Raw genomic sequence first — 20097 nt, forward strand, 5'->3', positions numbered from 1 at the left:
CAACCAATGCTTTTTCTGATGTTAACTTTTACGACCAGCACTTTTTCCAATGTTTTGTCCCCGAGCGGCCCAAAACTATGGTTTTACTCGTTTTCGTACATGATTTCCCACTGTTCTGACTGTCCGACAGAGACCCTCTGCATTTCCCAATACAGCCTAATGTATGGGGGGATTATTTGTTTATCAAAACGGCGGATGCGCACGCAGAATGATGGCGAAAAGAACATTTGTTTGACCGGTTGCCATGGTTATCTACGTGTGGTTAATTTGCAGTTGCGGTGTTAATTAGCGATTTTTTCAGTTTACTGTTACATTAAACTTTAATCCGAAAACGCGGTTATATGCTATAGACCCTATAGTATCTCTGGTATAAAGGCTGGGACGAATTTCAAATTTAAATATGTATTCTTTGGGCCCTATTTTAACGGTCTGAAACGCAAGTTAGAAGCGCCAAGCGCAAGTAGCTTTGTGGGCGGTTCTACGGCGATGTCGCTAGTTTACCGGCGCGAAAAATGACTCTTGCGCCCGGCGCATATCTAAAAAGGCTTGGTCTGAAGTAGCATAATTACCCGTAGGTATGGTTTGGGCGTAATGTGCAATAAACCAATGAGAGTGCCAGCTCCCATCCCCTTTAAGAGCCATGAGCGCATTTGAATCTGACGAGTTGATATTTTGATAGCGCGTTTGCAGTCTCCGATGAGACAGATGCACATGAATTTCAAACTTCAAATGGCTCAGTTAATGGCCAAATAATATGGCCTAATTCACACATGGAATAAGGTTTTCTTCCACAACTTCAGAAATACTGAGTCCTCAAATAAATTTCGGCAACGAAAACGTATATGATATAACGTATGATATGCGGTAACTGTGGTTCCATTTAATGATGTACGCAATACATTATAAACATTGTTTCTTCTCACGATCAAATACTCATAAATCCTAAAAGTTATGGGCATGTACACGATGTCTGTGTCAAGAAAATATGTGTTTTTTCTGTACGTGTTTGCAGATGCATTGATTTAAATATACAACTTATTACCGCTGTATCAGCTGTTCTTTCCCAAATAATTTACCAAGAATGTGTGGCTAGGTAGATGAGAGAAGCAAAGTGTATGCGCTAGGTGCACAAGCAACATTATGCATGCGCCCTTAAAATAGCATCTGAACAACGCGCCACGGACTTTAAACCAGGTATTTCCTGGTTTGTGGCGCAAGTGGTTTCTGAAACAGCAAAATAGCACCAGGGAAGTTTTGCGCCAGAACACGGCTCCTCCTTTCGCCGAACCGCCCCTTGGGGCGCAAGATCATTCCCTAATTTACCGACGCGTGGCGCCGGAGGGAAAAGAACGCTCTGCGCCAGTTGCAAACTAGCAACGACACATGATGCGCCAGTGATTAAGTCAATTGCGCCGGATGCAAGATAGGGCCCTTTATGTTGAAAGAATAGACGCGTCGCGATTCCCATTGAAACCAATGACGCAGTGATTATTCTTCAAAACGAGAGCTGGTAAATTGATGAAAAATGAATTAAACTGTAATCAGACAACGCGGTTATATGCTATAGACCCAAGAGTATCTGTGGTATAAAGACTGGGACGAATTTCGAATTATGAATATGCACAATCCATAACGTTAGCTCTCTGGCTAGCCTGGACAAGAATACCTCCCGTTGCCAAGTCGTAGCTACGGTCCGTCCTATTTATATTTGGATTGTAAAACGCATGAAAATATAAATGAATGATCTTAATTTCTTTTCTTTGACAAGTGACTATGGTATAAGCGAGATAATGCCCTTTGAGGTGTCAAAAACATGTTTGATCGATCGTAATTAAAGGGGACAAATTTTTTGAGGGAGATGAACTCAAACAGAGTATACATTTAATAAGAATGCAATACCAATAAGAAAAAGAATAATTTTTAAAGTATTTAATTGTTTTATTATGTTGGCAAGCAAGAAGTAGAATAAATGGGATAATCAGTCTTATTAAAAGTGTTTGTGCAACCAACCGCACAACAAAACATGATGTGCTCTCGTCTCTTTCTGCAAACGGATGCGTGTAGAGCAGGGAGTGACGTAGAGTGACGTAGACTGATAATCCCCCTATAATAAGACGATATACGGTATCTTTTAGTAGTAGCAACGATCATCATTGGTGTGGAGGTTATTGAGACGCATACAACAAGGTACCTTATGAATGTAGCTAGTTAGATGATGCTGCTTAATATAATTGTTTTGTTCTGCTTAACCTTAAACAATTGCAACAGGAGTGCTTAGTAGAGGGGCTGATCGTTTATTTACTGCTACACCTCATAGTGTTCATTTATTAGGTAGCCAACCTCAAAGTACGAAGGTAACCTATTGTATTTGTTGCTTTTATTATTATTCCGCCACGTTTGACTTACACTGCCTAAACGACTCGCACGCTTTTTATGAAACTTTCTACAGCTGTAGAGGCTGAGAAAATATTAACAAATAATAAAATAAAATAACTGATTGGCCCAAAAGTGGTGCTATAGCAATTGTGCAAAAATGCAAACTTTGAACAAGCATATCTCGCTCCTCTTGTGTCCGAGTTCGTTATCTCTCATTTAATAGTTACGACATATTTGAAGCCATTTGATGTACCCATGGGCGAATGCTGCTGGAATACAAGCTGGGGCCTGATCCACCCGGGTTGCCCGGGTGAGGGGGCCTGATGATGAAGGACCTGAAGCTCCTGAAGAGCCCAGGATGGAGTATTGGCAGGCAGAGATGGCAGAGAGATGAATGCTCTCCAAACTGATGCTATCAGACTCTGGCTGGAAGCTAGCGACTTGAGCCAGCTGGGAGGGTGCCAAGGCTGTTCCACCACAACATACCTGACTCACACCAATGTTTTACAACCCCTACGCATGTTGCATACTAGGGACCACCAGCACTTATGTAGACCGTAAATTTAGAATGCACATTTAATTCTGTGTTTTGATGTGCTTCTGCTACTTTAGATGAAACCTCTCCCAATGATCAAAAAAGGGTGATGGTTGTGTGCTCTGCTATTGTAGGATGGCACAACAGTTGTCCAGCCAATGCCTTCATCTATTGAAAATCGTATACTTAAAACAAATGGAGCTGTATACCTTTTTTTTTATAATCACCAATCATCAGTGTTATTACATTTAAAAAATCCAACGCATCCATCCCAGTTCCATTTTTTAATTGCAATGATTTATCGAAACAAAGTTAGTCAAACTGCGGTAGTTTTCCGTTACCTTTAAACATTACAATTAGATTCAGTTGACAATGTGGGTGAAACATTTAGACTTTTTACTGTGCTCACTGCTCAGTCGAAGTCGAAGAATGTAAAAAAAAAAAACGAATTTTCTTCAGACTAATCATGTCCTGTAAACCACATAAGACTCGATATGACATTTGCCCATCATCTGAATCAAGAAGAGACCACACACATTCTCTCATTGAGGAGACTCATCTCATGGCTCTCTTTCGAGTCCCGTGGAAGAGACTGATTCAGAAGGAGTTGGGGAGTCATGTGGAGGAGTCAGGGAGTCATGAGGAGGAGTCAGGGAGTCATGAGGAGGAGTCAGGGAGCCATGTGGAGGAGTTAGGGAGTCATTTGGAGGAGTTAGGGAGTCATGAGAAGGAGTCAGGGAGTCATGAGGAGGAGTAAGGGAGTCATGTGGAGGAGTTAGGGAGTCATGTGGAGGAGTTAGGGAGTTATGTGGAAGAGTCAGGGAGTCATGTGGAGGAGTTAGGGAGTCATGTGGAGGAGTTAGGGAGTTATGTGGAAGAGTTAGGGAGTCATGTGGAGGAGTCAGGGAGTTATGTGGAGGAGTCAGGGTATGAAGGTATTCTAGTAGCAAAAGTCTTTAGCACCTGTAACTGCAGAATTTGAATGCGTACACTAAAGTCACAGTAAATTTGAAGTCGTATATATTTATTTTGCATGTGTACTCTAAAGTCAAATGTGTAACAGTACATTTGTACTGTCATTAAGTCATTTGGCCCTATCTTGCATCCGGCGCAAGTGACTTAGTCACTGGCGCATGTGTCGTTGCTAGTTTACAACTGGCGCAGAGCGTTCTTTTCCCACCACCGCCACTCGCCGGTAAATTAGGGATTGATCATGCGCCCCAAGGGGCGGTTCGGCGGAAGGAGGAGGCGTGTTCTGGCGCAAACGGTATTTTGCCGTTTCTGAATACCATTGCGCTACTGACCAGGAAATACCTGGTTTAAAGTCAGTGGCGCGTTGTTCAGATGCTATTTTAAGGGCGCATGCATACATGCGCATGCGATGCATACGGATTGCTTGTGCACCTCGCGCATACACTTTGCTTCGCCCATCTACCTACATTCTTGGTAAATTATTTGGGAAAGAACAGCTGATGCAGCGGTAATAAGTTGTACTTTTAAATCAATGCATCTGCAAACACCGTACAGCAAACACATATTTTCTTGACAGAGACATCGTGTAGGCCTACATGCCCATAACTTTTAGGATTGATGAGTATTTGATTGTGAAAAACATTGTTTTACCGCGAGTGACTGTTAAAAAGAATGAATGAATGCGGGCGCGCGTGTGTGCTCTGTTTAAACACACAAACTAAACACGTAACGCATAATACAATCAATGGCAATGTCTATTACCGCGGGGACACATGCATATTAGGATAGCATACAATACTGATAAGAAACAATGTTTATAATGTATTGCGTATATCATTAAATAGAACCACAGTTACCGCATATCATATGTTATATCATATACGTTTTCTTTGCCGAAATTTATTTGAGGACTCAGTATTTCTGAAGTTGTGGAAGAAAACCCCTTATTCCATGTGTGAATTAGGCCATATTATTTGGCAATAAACTGAGCCATTTGCAGTTTGAAATTCATGTGCATCTGTCTCATCTGAGACTGCAGACGCGCTGTCAAAATATCAACTCGTCCGATTCAAATGCGCTCATGGCTCTTAAAGGGGATGGGATTTGCAGAGTTTCAAATCTGGCACTGTTCTAACAGTGTATTTCATTGTTTCCCGGTTTTGAAACCTTGTAAATGGGATTCTGCAAACAGGTGTTCATACATTGAGAATTAAGTTTTGAAAGGTTTAATATTTATTTTTAAGAACCTGTAAAGGTGTACATTAATTGATTTTTTTTATTTTATTTTATTATTTGACTTTTCAGCACTGACTTTTCAGAGATTTGACCACACAGGCGCAAGCTTTGAGTCACGCGATTATTGGCAGTGTTCTGTCGCGCATTCATTTTGAAACTCCTGACAGTCAAAGGTCTGAAGAAAAAAAAACGTTCCTGGGGGCGGGACCATTTGGCTCTAAACCTATTGGTTGCTCTCTGCTGACGTACCACATGTCTATGGTGCCGTCAGAGAATGTCTAATATTCGTAGACGGGCTCTGGTGCTGTCACGTTAAAATTGTACCGGGGGCGAAAATTGTACCGCCTACGTCATCGTTTGTTTACATCCTGACAACCTGCCCGGCAACAGACGACGCGATGCAGAAAACATGTTTCCAAACGACGAAATAACATAATACAGATAGCGGATCGCTATCTGTATTATGATAGATAGCGATAACACTTGTTTTTACTTTATATTTGTATTGTATTTAATTGTTTAATCAAAACAATAAAAATATTTGCCCGCGAAACGGGCGATCGCGTCAAATGACAAATATTTTGCCCGCGAAACGGGCGATCGCGTCAAATGACGTAGGAGGGTTCTTGAAACATAATACAGATAACGGATCGCTAGATAACACTTGTTTTTACTTTATATTTGTATTGTATTGAATTGTTTAATCGAATTTAGCTAGTAAACTGAGTGTTTTAAGCAGGTTTCATAGTCTAGAATGTTCAAGAACCTTCCTACGTGATTTGACGCGTGATTTGACGCGATCGCCCGTTTTGCGGGCAATTTTTTTATTGTTTCGATTAAACAATTAAATACAATACAAATATAAAGTAAAAACAAGTGTTATCGCTATCTATCATAATACAGATAGCGATCCGCTATCTGTATTATGTTATTTCGTCGTTTGGAAACATGTTTTCTGCATCGCGTCGTCTGTTGCCGAGCAGTTGTCAGGTTGTCAGGATGTAAACAAACGATGACGTAGGCCGGTACAATTTTCGCCCCCGGTACAATTTTAACGTGACAGTGCCGTTCACCGGGCTGTGCGTGATTGACAGTGCTCTGCCGATGACAAGAATAACAAGCGACCTGCGCGGTTGATTTTTTTTCCATTTCCTTGAACCATCTGGGTAAGGAACCTAGTTATCGCCTTGGTGAGCACGAGAAAGTATCTCATGAGCACGGGGAAATATCGTTTGCATATCTCTGGCTGTGCGCGTGTGTGTGTGTGTGTGTGTGTGTGTGTGTGTGTGTGTGTGTGTGTGTGGTCAGCGAGTGGGTGGACGAGCGAGGAGCCATGAGGAGGAGTCAGGGAGTCATGTGGAGGAGTCAGGGAGTCATGTGGAGGAGTCAGGGTGTCATGTGGAGGAGTCAGGGAGTCATGTGGAGGAGTTAGGGAGTCAGGTGGAGGAGTTAGGGAGTCAGGTGGAGGATTTAGGGATTTTTGTGGAGGATTTAGGGAGTCTTGAGGAGGAGTTAAGGAGTCATTTTGAGGATTTAGGGAGTCGTGAGGGGGAGTTAGGGAGTTAAGGAGTCATTTGGAGGAGTTAGGGAGTTGTGAGGAGGAGTTAGGGAGTCAGGAGGAGTTAAGGAGTCAGGAGGAGTCAGGAGGAGTCAGGGAGTCATGTAGAGGAGTTAGGAATTCATGATGAGGAGTTAGGGAGTGTCAGTGTGAGGGTCACATGACGTGGAGAGGAGGTTGAAAAGTCTGAGGAGTTTATTTAACATTTTATGCTCTTTGACTGAGCCGTCAAATGTCAAATGTTTTAACCATGTTGTCAACTGAGTCTAATTCAGAGCTCCTCACACTTGGAATCAAGTCAGACCTTTATAATATACAGTATACATTAGAATTGGTGGTCCCTAGTATGCAACATGCGTAGGGGTTGTAAAAAACTGGTGTTGGTCAGGTATGTTGTAGTGCAGGGGTCTCAAACTCAACATACCTGGAGGCCGCTGGAGGTAGTCTGGGTCAGGCTGGGCCACATCAAGTATTCCACAAAAGAAAGTAGCACAACTGAACTGACTCAATCTAAGTTAATGATCGGGCTATAATTAGATAACATTGGCTATGTAATCGCTGACAACAGGGGACATTTCCTAGTGGTTGGTGGAAACCGGGACATTTTTGGCTTTTGTCGGGATTCAGGACACGCAACTCAAAATCGGGACTGTCCCGGCAAAGCTGGGACATCTGGTCACCCTATCACAAGTGCTAAAAAAGCGTGGCAAGCGTCTCAGCAAAAATGTGCGTTTGACAACAACGCGCGGGCCGCACCAACACTAAACCTTTATGTCAAGTAGGGGGCCACAAAATATCATCCCGCGGGCCTCAATTGGCCCCCGGGCAGTGAGTTTGAGACCCCTGTTGTAGTGGAACAGCCTTGGCAACCTCCTAGCTGGCTCAGGACGCTGGGTTCCAGACAGTCAGGGCATTTAGTGAAGAGTCGGACAGCGGCTGGTAAGAGGAAGGTGATCACCTTGGTATCAGTATTATGTAGCATCAGTTTTGAGAGCAGCACCCTCTTCCAGGCGACTATATCGCCTAGATGAAAATATGGAATCATACTGTTACGACCCGGCTCGTTTTAAGAGCTGCAACATGTGATTGGGATGATAAATGAAATGGATAGGTGACAATGGACAGATTCGGGTCAAAATCGGGGGTTTAATCAACTGAAAAGAGTGCACATGCACACAGAATTATAACAAAAGAAAGCTACACAAGGTTAACAAAAACACTGGCTGAAACCACTCAATCGCAGCCAGGCAATACAACGATATCAAAACTCGAATTCCCTAAGCAACCACAAAAGGTAGGCACCAATAAAGAGGCGGACTGCTCACTGGTTCACAGCCGCCCCGAACTGTGGACACACACGCTATTTATGTGCAGCTGGCTTGATTGGAGACTCCCGTTGGTAGCTTCGATGGGGTCCAGGAAGTAGGGAGGGGACCAATCATCGAGACGGCAGTCGTAACAATACTTAAAGTAAATATTTCATTAAAGAAACTAAGTTCAAGTTTTTTTTTCAGTTTATCAGTTTAGATTTTTTTGTTTTACATGCGAAACTTATGACATAGGTTTTAATAATTGAGTCCCATATTTCACTCCATACTAATTGCCCATAAATACTTAAATTCATTGTTGTCACAAAAGTGCACACCAACCATACCAGACTTTAAATATTCTTAAAATATATTCACCCCAACATTGGTTATGGTCTGCCATCTTCCACAAAAGCTTCAGTCACCAACATCCTTAAAGGTTGGGTACGGAATTCGCTTTTTTGGCCATTTTTGCAAAATTACTTGAAATCCTTATCATAACCCGCTTACAGCCACTGAGTTAGAAGTACTGACATGAAAATTAAACAAGTCAATCATCTGTGGAACGGGCAGGGCTCGAAAAACTCCAGCCAATCATTTGGATTGCCACCTCGTTGCATTGGACAGTAAGTACGTCAATCAACGGTCGTACTGCACTCCCCCTCCCCCCGCGCCCCGCGCGCGACCCCTTCGTGCAGTACTCGTGACCCAGAGCTCGTGACCCAGAGCAAGCTCCTGTTTGTTGTTATCCTGCGGTAGCTACTGGAACTAGTTAATCCACATTTGGACCTAGCAGTAGAAGACAATTTCCATGGCAGACAAGACGCCACCATCCCCACCACCACCACCACCACCAGCAAAGAGAAGGAAAACTATTTTTCAGAGAGTAATTGATAATAAAAACGCTGAAAGAGAAAAACTGAAATCAAGAATAATCCTAGGCGCTGCTTTCGAACGTTGGCAGCCACTGGAGGACGAGAAGGGTCTAAAAACCGATGCTTGTGTGGCGGTTGACCTAGTTTCAAAGTTGATACCGTTTATACTCGGTAATACCGGTGTTGAGACGAGTGTATTACTCGTTGTGAAAATGTCCACACCGCAGCAACCCTAGTGAAAACCAGGACTTCCAATACAATTATATGAAACAAACATACATTTTCTAAAAATAGTAATGATTTATGTGACCGTTTAATGTTTATAACATCTGGTGCAACCACGAGAACGTATTCTCAGGAAAAAAAAAACTCAGCCTGCACTAGACTCGCAACTCGTTACATTGATAAAAAAGATATATAGCAGCGCAGCTCAATTACACCAGTGCATGCGCGCACAGTTGAAAATCGATCGTTGTGTTCACTTCCTTCACACCATGGTTCACATCCAGCTGCTCACAGAACAAGTTTAGCGCACCACCGCTACCCTCACACTTTTTCATATAACCTTTTTTCAGCACTTTGGTGTACACATCAGTACGGCCTATTTTCACTACTGTTTAGTGGCAATGCAGTGTTTTATTCTATGCCTTTTTATTTTCGTATATTATTTCAATGAATACAATTTATTTATTCATAAAAACAAGATCTGGTCTTCAAATCTTTTTTCCAAATATAGGTCGTCTTACAATGGGGTTTGTGTTTATATTCGGACCAATACGGTACAGCGGGCGCTCACATGACGTTAAGCATTTCCTGGTGCATAATGTGACGCTTCAGAACCTAAAATTCCGTTTCTCCCCGTTGACACGACAACACATAACCGGCGTTTTCAGAAATCTCCACTTTGGCCGGAGTTTTTAGAAATGATCGTTTTCTGTGATAAGACAGGGCCTCGGACAGGGGGTGTTGCAGCACCCCCAAACCCCTACTTCCCGTGGTACTGGGTGCAACTTACAGCTGAATGTAGTGCCATGTTGTTAAACGAAAACCTACTCTAGCCTGGCTCGCTCTCGCGCATCTCTGTTCGCGCTCGTGCATGATTGCGCGTCCAGGTACTTGGAATGGGTGGAGTCAGAGTCAGCGTTGAAGGAGAGGGGGTAGGACCATTTGAGTTGTGTATTTTCAAAATCTGCTGGCGTTTCGCAAATCGCGTACCCAACCTTTAATAACATGTTGAATAACATGAAATGTTAATAAATGTAAGTGTGAATATTATTTATCCAAGATATGGCAATAGTTATTAATAAAATAATTAAAATGCAAGGATTCTTTCTACACATTTATTGCACAAAGTATATTGCAGGGGAATGCTTAGAAGTTAAAGAGAGCCTTATGCAGAAACGGTTCTCAGACTACTAATTTGTGAGCATAAACATTTATCTAATATTCTCAATATAATCTGACAATGTACTTTGACAGAAATCAGTGTAGCTAATTTCACAATGATGACGTCCCAGCCTGTTCCTTTGGCCAGAGAACCGGAGTGTGATGTATATTATTTCAGCTGCAGCACTACCTGCAAAGGCGAAGAGTGTAACATCAGCAGTGTCTATGGACGTTTAAAGCAGAAATCTCAAAACCCCCCTCTGCCATCTAGTGGATAAAGGCGTTACAGAACTACACAGCAGATGTTTTTATGGCATAATATGGCTCAAACTTGTACAACATATCTCTGAGAAAATGTCAAAATGTGTTGCTGTGTGGAACTGCACGCATGCCAGTGACGAGCACAGACATTGCTGAATCTTGATTTTCTACATTATATAGCAGAAGAGCTATGGTGTTCATCCTGTTTAGACATATTTCACAGTATTGAATTTGGTGCTGTCCAACCAGTTAACAATTTTCTATCTCCCAATGGCGACAATCAAAAGCAGAACAGAGGTAACATTTAAGATAATATTGAAGTGAATATTCAAGGTCATTCTAAAGAAGGATCTTTGCTTGAATTTTGTATTTTGAGTTAGGGAGTCATGTGGAGGAGTGAGGGAATCATATATTTGAAGGAATCAAAAGCATGATACGTGACAATCAGGCACACACACACACACACACACACACACACACACACACACACACACACACACACACACACACACACACACACACACACACACACACACACACACACACACACACACACACACACACACACACACACACACACAACCTTGTTGGCAGCTTCTAGGGAGCTGATTAGTGTGTTCAACTCCTCCCTGCCCATCTCTATGGCAACGGACCGGAGTGCTCCCTCCTCTCGCACATACAGGCTGAGATTGAGAAGCGGCGTCTGGAGTGATGAAATCTTATCACTGGACAAGGCTAACTGCAGAGGATAACACAAAGACAACACAACACAAAGCTGGGAGTCAGAGATGGAGAATTCTTCAATTAATTTCCTGCCCTTTCTCTCACTTACTTCTCAGAAACATTTCTGAATGAAATAAATACTAAAACAATTATAATGTATATAAACTAAACAAAAGCCTTCACAAGGTTGTTGAATGTAACACACCAGTGCATGAGCAGTAGACATTGACAGCGGTACTCGAACAATGCTTATGTTAGAAGAGTGGACGGTGAAATGATAGGCAGGAGGAGAGCTACGGTCAGATCCAGTTTGCGTGTGCTCTGTGTGTAGGTGAATATCAGATCTCTAGAAGCTGTGCCCCAACATTACTGTTTGTAGGGGTAATATCAGATCTCTAGAATCTAGAGGTTTCTGATGGAGCAGAACGTCCACCGATTAATGGATCGGTGATTAATTCGTTAATCAACCAGTGACGAGTGCGTTTCTAAACCAGTCAGCCGTCTCTTTTCCATGGACAGCCTGTATCACCGTTCTCCATATGCCTGCTGCTCATCAAAACTTTGCTCTACGCTCCATATGAGTAGTTAACGTTATGGAAATGATTTGTATTGTGATGTTAAGGATAGGATAATAATGTTGAACGGAACATGCTGCTGTGATATTGTCAGACAGACATGCTTTAAAAAAAGATTGAGCTATTTGATCAGAGACATTACTATTCAATGTTTTACATTTCCTTTTTCAAATCAAATGTACACTGATTTTAAAAATGTTTATCCATGTAACTTTAACTGTATTGCTTTAAATTGACGTTATTCTCCCCATCTGCTCCTCCAGCCGCCCCCTGGCGATCGGATATTAGCAATCTAGAATAACCACGATTGGACATTATGATAATGGACACAACTGGGAGCCTTGTCTCCCAGAAAGGGCTTGGACAAGCTGACTGGAATATAAGACACAAACAACAGAGACAGATAGTGGGGCTTGTTTCTGAGTGTGAACACATTAGACTGTAAAAAATATATGAAAATATAATTCAGCATTAAAAGTAGGGTATTTATGTAAGGGACAATCCTTAATTTCAAGGAGTTGAAATGTCTTTTGTTGGATCTTTATTAAGTACAAATTAGGATCGAATGCAAATAAATTGTGGCTGTAGCCAATTGATAAGATATTTTCATTAACAAAAATATCTAGGTTACATAAAAATAGATTATTAATTATTATAATTAAGACATACACACTCATGCCCAATAATATGTAGCGAAATGCTTACGTTGCCTTTTCCTTTGAGTAAGTAAATAAAATATAGAAAGATAATAAAAAATATATGTAAATGTGTAAGTGGCTATGTATGAATGATACACTATGTCATCTATAATCTTTATTTGTTTAGCACTTAACAATGTGCTTAACAAGAGCAGCACAAACAAGTCATAAAATCATCGGATTTAAAAAAAAGAAAACCAAGCCATGTTTTGTGAAGTAATGGCGGTAGGGAACATATCCCATAAAAAACACCACTCTGGGAGATCAAACCATTCAGAACCAATAACATTTGGTCCCTTGTTCTGCCTCTCCTGCCTTGAAAATAATGTGGCCACATAAAACTCTGGTCTTTGAGAGGGCATTTTGGAAAGTACTTGTATGTTCATTCCCAGGCGATGCCATGCTGAATTAGCCTGGTCCTACCAGACTCGTACTTCATTTAATTTGCACAGAGAGTCTGGACCTACTCAATTGACAAACTAACTCACTTGAAGGTGTCTGTTGAAGTTTAAAACTATTGGATCTGCCCAGTGCCACTCCGTATCTACCATAACCAATCGCTAACGTTATGCTGGGAATCACGTTGCAAGCTGGCTAAAACAAACCAAACACCGGCGTGAAGATGTCCGTCAACGAGAGCTGACTTTAACGTCATTGTTCTCAGCCACTCCTTCTGTTTGCCGATGGGACGCAGAAAATTCGGACGGAGAAAATCCATTAACATACCGCAGACCCCCAAATTAAAATTGAGGGGAAGTACTTAGGCGGGCGGAGCCAGGCTAATGCTGATTGCGTTGGCAGAAAACATTTTGAGAATCTATTTTGATAAAAGGTTCGGTTTGACATGGTATGTTGTAACGTCCTGGCACTTAAAGTAGTAGTACTTAGCATTGTGTAGCATCTTGTCCTAGCTATCTTTGTTGTATGCAGGAATGCGATTGTTAGTGCTTGGCACTTGGTTCTATGAACATCCTTACTGTACGACAGAGATATATTGTTGCTTCTCCTTCTTCTGACAAAAGTATTTATTGTAAGTCGCCCGGGGAAAAGCGCTTGCTCAATGCCCTAAATGTCAAGTAAATAGTAGCAATTCCAACGGTTTGATCCCCCTGACTGAATAGCACACTGCACGCTTTCTCACGTCCGTCCTGTGTTTGAGGGCCGTACAAGAGGAGCAGAAATAGAGCGTTTCAGAAACAATGGTCACCCTGCACCCTTTGGTAATGTCACGGGCGGCCTTTTGATCTTAGATTGGTAGCAGACATGAATCAAAACGATCGATTGACCCTTGTTCTGAGAGGACCCCGCGGTCGAGTGGACAGAAGGATGGACAGAAGGGCCTGAAGATGGAAACAGCTTCACTGAGCGCAGCAGGGAGAATGAGGCCTTCCTAAAGCAGCAGGGAAAGATGGTTGGGTGGTGAGGTACCTTTAACTGCCAGTCAAGTCCTGCAGATTGGCGCTGGACATCAGGTGGGTCCTCTGGAGCAGAGCCTTTCGGAGCTCCTCTCGCCGGGCCTCCAGCACACTCAGGACAGCCTTACCGTAGCCAGGGCCCACGTCGCTCAGCCCCCGCCAACCACCTACACCATGAAGGTGAAAGGGGTCGGGTTACTGCTGGTTTATGGCTCTCCATGAAGCCTCACAGCGGGATGGTAAGAAACACTCCTCTATAGCCTGATTCATTATCCCACCATACTGAACATCTGATAGAACAGGACACACTGGCAAGAACAAATATCTCAGATTGGATGGATTGAAACTGATTTTCATGAAGGTAACAACATTTCATCACAGGAGGTTAAATGCAATCCCTCAGAATGTGTCAAACTAGAAGTACACAACTGGAACCTTCCAAACGTCCAAATATCACCCCATTTCACAGGCTACTGCACTTAAATAACTGCATGGTTACTTCACCTGTTCATCAGAGGACCCGTCCCCCACCATCTTCAGGAGGAGAGACGTCAGGCAGTCCTTCAGGTCCAGCCACTCCACCAGGCTCCAGGTATCACTGTAGTCCACCAGGCTCGGAGGTTCACCCCTGCAGATCTCGTCCACCACTCTGTGACAGAGCTGGATCAGGGAGAGCCCTTCATTGTATGTCATTGTTTCATATTTAACACGGCACACTCCATCGTTCAACAAAAGCGATTTAGATCGGATGTCAAACGGTCCATTGACATCACAGTGGAGCAGTGCTCACACATTTACAATAATCAGTTTCAGTGGGAGAATTTGTTATTGCTTTATTTTGTTATTTCGTTACGAATACCTTGCAAGAAGCTATAAAGCAACAGACAACAAAGAACCAAAATAGTGTGCTGCTTGATTAACCGGTATGTTGTAAGTGAATAAACAACCCGGTGCTCATTTTGACCAAACACCTCATACAACCCTACATTTACTTTAACGCTGCTTTCTATCTTATTTTCTGACGCGTTCAACTGAAGAACATTCATACCATCAGTTACAATTATATGGCAAAACGATATAAATCTGCCTCCATGCTTGAATCTTATGCATTGGCTCCTGGAGCTAGAGGCAGGCACAGCCATGTGCTTTTGACTCCATGTTTTATTTTTAAAGGGGACCTATTATGCTTTTTCGACTTTTATGACCTATAAACGTTGTTATAATGATTGATAGTCATGTTTAACCATACACAAAAAACGATGTAGATTTCGGGGAAACTCTTACTTTCATCTGGGCGCTTTCAGCATTCTCTGTCAACGCTCGGTTTCGTCCTCTCTGCCCCCTCGCCCCTAGCCTGGTTCTACCAGACTCTCGTACTTCACTTCATTTCATTTCATTTGTACAGAGAGGTCTGGACCTAATCAATTGACAAACGTTAACTCACTTGAAGGCGGGCGTCTGTTGAAGTTTAAAATGATTGGATCTGCCCAGTGCCACTCTGGATCTGCCATAACCAATCGCGTAACGTTTGGTTGTGACGTATGTCATGCGCCGGGAATCACGCGCAGGTTGTACACAAACCAAACACCTTGCGTGTCTGCACGAAAATGTCCGTCAACGACAGCTTGCAGGTTTTGTTCGTCAAATTTAATTTATCAGGGAAAGATTGCACATTGTAAATCACTACCGACCTACACACAACAACTCAAACTGGCGTACGACTTATCGTCATTGTTCTCAGACACGCCCTCTGTTCGCTGATGGCGGCACCAGAAAACCAAATTACATACAGCAGGTCCAGACCCAGGCTGTGTTCCAATACCCGTACTTCCATGAGTACACTTAAAGGAAGTACCACTATCTGCACTATCCGTACTCACTGGAGTACGCTAATTTTTCAGATGTGAGTGCTGTTCCAAATCAAGGTACTCTGTGGTGCACTTACTGGAAATGACGCCACGACTGCCGCCGCGGCTCCTCCCCCCGCAATAAACATCCCGCTTTGAACGGTGAAACTCTTTACGCCTTGCAGCTATAAAAACCTATAAAAACTACAAAATGACTCTATTAATGCAGGCTATGTGAAAAATGCGCCGACCTTTGGCTCAGCCTGGCTACGCCACTTCCGCTACGTAGCTAAGATGGCTGCCGTTGAGTACGGAGAGTGTCCTTCGATCCACACTTCACTTAGCCCATTTGAGTACGGGCATCCGGGTCCTTGAAGTATACTTCTTTTTCGCCGGATCTGAATTGGAACGTACTGCGTACTCAAATTTTGAGTACGCAGTACGGACAGTACGGGTATTGGAACACGGCTCCTAGTACTATGGAGGTAGATTTGTGTCTTTATTATGCAATCAAAAATAATAGGTTTGAGAGCAAAACTTTCCACACTGCAATCAAAAAATTTATTTGAGAGCAAAACTATCGACACTGGCAATCAAAAAATGTTTTATTGCAGATAAATTAATGTGATAAAAAAATATTAATGGGAATCCAAAAGTTTTTGTTTGCAAACCCAAAAGTTTTGTTTGCAAATCTAAAAGTTTGTTTGCGAATCCAAAAGTTTTGTTTGCGAATCAAAAAGCTTTGTTTGCGAATCCTAAAGTTTTGCTTTGCGAATCCAAAAGCTTTGCTTGCTGTTTGAGCTGAATCTCGTGGGCGGGACCTACGCCGAAAGATGTAAGACACGTCTCTATTGGCCAGTCTTGATCGGAGTGACAGCTTGGCAACATCCGAAAAGTCGCTGCCCCCCACGACCGCCTCCAGAAGCAGATTGTCGGCCTGACGGACAGGGCTTTGTGCCTCTCAATCCGCGGCGGCGGTCAACAACATCGCCCTGCTCTCCTCTGCCATGGTCTCCTTGTCGGCTGACCAGGGAGGCCTACGGGATTTTTCAGGGCGCGCAAGCGCGCGCACGGGACAAGCCCATAAGGCGAAGCCTAGACGGCGTAGCCTACATGAAATAGAACTCCCTCTCTCGTTACTAACTGTGGATGTTGCCAAGCTGCACTACCGATCGAGACTGGCCAATAGAGACGTGTCTTACATCTTTCGGCGTATAGGTCCCGCCCACGAGATTCAGCTCAACAGCAAGCAAAGCTTTTGGATTCGCAAGCAAAACTTTAGGATTCGCAAACAAAACTATTGGATTTGCAAACAAAACTTTTGGGTTTGCAAACAAAACTTTTGGATTCCCATTAATATTTTTTTTATCACATTAATTTATCTTGCAATAAAACATTTTTTGATTGCAGTGTCGATAGTTTTGCTCTCAAATCTATTTTTTGATTGCAGTGTGGAAAGTTTTGCTCTCAAACCTATTATTTTTGATTGCATAATAAAGACACAAATCTACCTCCATATATTACTGAAGGGAAATTCAAATTGAGCGGAAGTACTTAGGCGGGCGGAGCCAGGCTACCTCGCCCCCCTATTGAGAATCATGCCAAAACCCCGCACACACGCAAAACGTGTTTTGCTCACGCATAACGATTCACACGCACACAAAACGTGTTTTACTCACGCACAATGATTCACACACACGCTCAGTGTGGTTTGCAATACAACACATCATTCACAAACTAATGAATTTTGCTTCAGAAACAAATACAGTATGTTTTACACAAAGTACAAAATGAAATCCTAAGTACACAAAACAATTCTACAAGTACGGAACACTGAAAGCTGCGCGTGGATCGGAAGGCATTTGCGCACGGATCAGCAAGGCGGAAAATTAGTGCCAAAGTCACGTGACAAACAAATGCCCTGTGATTCACACTACACAACAGCAGGTGGCGCTGTGAGTCAGTTTAAGGCCGCCAGGACGATCTTTTTTTCTCCCCAAAATCTTTATTTGATGCCGGCCAACCGTGCGTGGATTCTATGGAAAGCCAAGAAGGCCACTAACTAGCCCTAGAATGGCGCGGTAAAAGTGCTAAACCGCACGGAAACCGTACGGAATCCGTGCCGTTTGGCAAGAACAACGCCACCTGTTGTTGTGTAGTGTGAATCACAGGACATGTGTTTTGTCACGTGACTTTTGGCACTAAATTTCCGCCTTGCTGATCCGTGCGCAAATGCCTTCCGATCCACGCGCAGCTTTCAGTGTTCCGACTTGTAGAATTGTTTTGTGTACTTGAAGGATTTTTTTTTTTTACTTTGCGTAAAACATACTGTATTTGTTTCTGAAGCAAAATGCATTAGTTTGTGAATGATGTTTTGTATTTGCAAACCACACTGAGCGTGTGTGTGAATCATTGTGCGTGAGTAAAACACGTTTTGTGTGCGTGTGGGGTTTTGGCATGATTCTAACTCCATACCCCCCTCCTGCCAACCCAACTCCGTTGTGATTGGTTACCTTCCTTGAAGCGCGCATACCCATTTGACCAGGCATATGGGTCTTGGCAGGAGTGCCTCTACGTAGATGATTTCCCGGTAATGTGAACAAGTGCATCGCAAACTCTGCACAGCCACCTCAGACTCTCAGCAGGGAGTACGTCGAAATGCATGTAGGTCATTATTTGACACTTTAGTATGGTTAAACATGACTATCAATCATTATAACAACGTTTATAGGTCATAAAAGTAAAAAATGCATAATAGGTCCCCTTTAACAGTCGTGCTATGCCATTAATTCGATTCCATTAACTTTAATAAATGGAATACCCCCCCCCTCAGAGCCTCCCTGTTGTAGCCTACCAGATAACGTCATCTTACTTTTTTCACCATATTAATATTTATTATTTATAGATTTATTTAGGACATGATAACAGGATTTTAGAGTATAATTCCTTCAGCATAATGCCCTATATAGATGAAGACATATCGATATGTCTCAAGCGTTGACAGTTGATCAAACACATCGATCATTGATCCCTTCAGAACCAAAAGGCACGTCGACACAAAGAGAACGACCCGGCTGTCCGTAAAGGTTCAACATCGGTGAGTTTATCGTCATTGAAAACAGTCAGATTCAATTTATATTTTGATACTAAGTCCAAGTCCAAATTAAAACTACTTAATTGTAATACTTATATAATGCACTGCATGGAGGGAATGGCGTCTGTTGGTTGTGTCATAATTGTCTCTAAAACTATCATAATCAGGGATACATAACAACTTATAATATAATAATAATACTCACACGGTGACATTCTGCGGTCGGAACCTTCTTCAGGGACAGCATGGTTTCCTTTAGGTCCGCCTTCGGTCATGTGACTGCGAGCACACGTGACTGTGATCAGGGTGACTGTGACCATGTGACAGCACGGGTTCCTGGTGACCGTACGATGGATTATGGTACAAAGATAAGGTTTCAGAAACAAGATGAATTAATCCATTTAGGGCGGAGGCTGACTGAGATAGTATTATATTTCTTTATATTATATTTAGTGCTAGTTGGAACACTAAGTGTTCATTTGGGACACTTATAAATGTGATGGTATGATGAGCGCAGACAGGTGATTGGGATGAAAGAGTGAAAGTGAGAGCACTCCGCTTTGTTTGCAATGGGTGTTGGTCCCTGTGTACAGTAGAAACACTAGAGCTGTACACTAGATCCTAGTTCTCTAAGTAGCCTACCGTATGGACATTTAACGTGTTAAAAACAACTAAGAAACTCTCACAGATGAATCCACGTCCTCGCACACCGAGCACGGTGAGTTCTGTTTCAGTGTTTTGCTTTTTGTCCGACGCATGAGGATGACAAAGTGCTGTCCTATTTTTTTTTGCATAGACTTGGCCTTTAACACTGGTGAATGAATGACCGTAGCCTACAACTTATGACTTTACTTAATACTAATATTACTTGAATGCACATGAAAGACGGCATAGTTGATTATGAAGTATGAAGCTTAACTATAAATGAATAACGTCGAGAACTACAATAAGTATCCATCATATAAACTATAGTATTCTAAACCCTCAATGTTATAGACGTATTCCCTAATATGGATTTAGGCGAAAATGGGTGTGGCCATCAAAAGGCGGTAGGCCTACCTATTATCAGGTAACCGGTCGTTTTCTGCCATGGTCGGAATTGTGGCATTCATTCATAATCTACTCCCAGGCATACCTTCATATCTACTGCAGGCATACCTTCATATCTACTGCAGGCATACCTCCTATATACTTCAGGCATACCTTCGTATGAACTATGTGAGTCATCATTATATTATA

General features: G+C 42.5%; 1 pseudogene; it reads right to left on the reverse strand.

The window, feature by feature from the left end:
• Positions 1-10185: 10185 nt before the first annotated feature.
• LOC130382691 (COMM domain-containing protein 8-like) lies at positions 10186-19173 on the reverse strand (annotated as a pseudogene).
• Between the last annotated feature and the right edge of the window lie 924 nt (positions 19174-20097).

Source organism: Gadus chalcogrammus, chromosome 5, assembly GCF_026213295.1.
Source record: "Gadus chalcogrammus isolate NIFS_2021 chromosome 5, NIFS_Gcha_1.0, whole genome shotgun sequence".
Lineage (NCBI taxonomy): Eukaryota > Metazoa > Chordata > Actinopteri > Gadiformes > Gadidae > Gadus > Gadus chalcogrammus.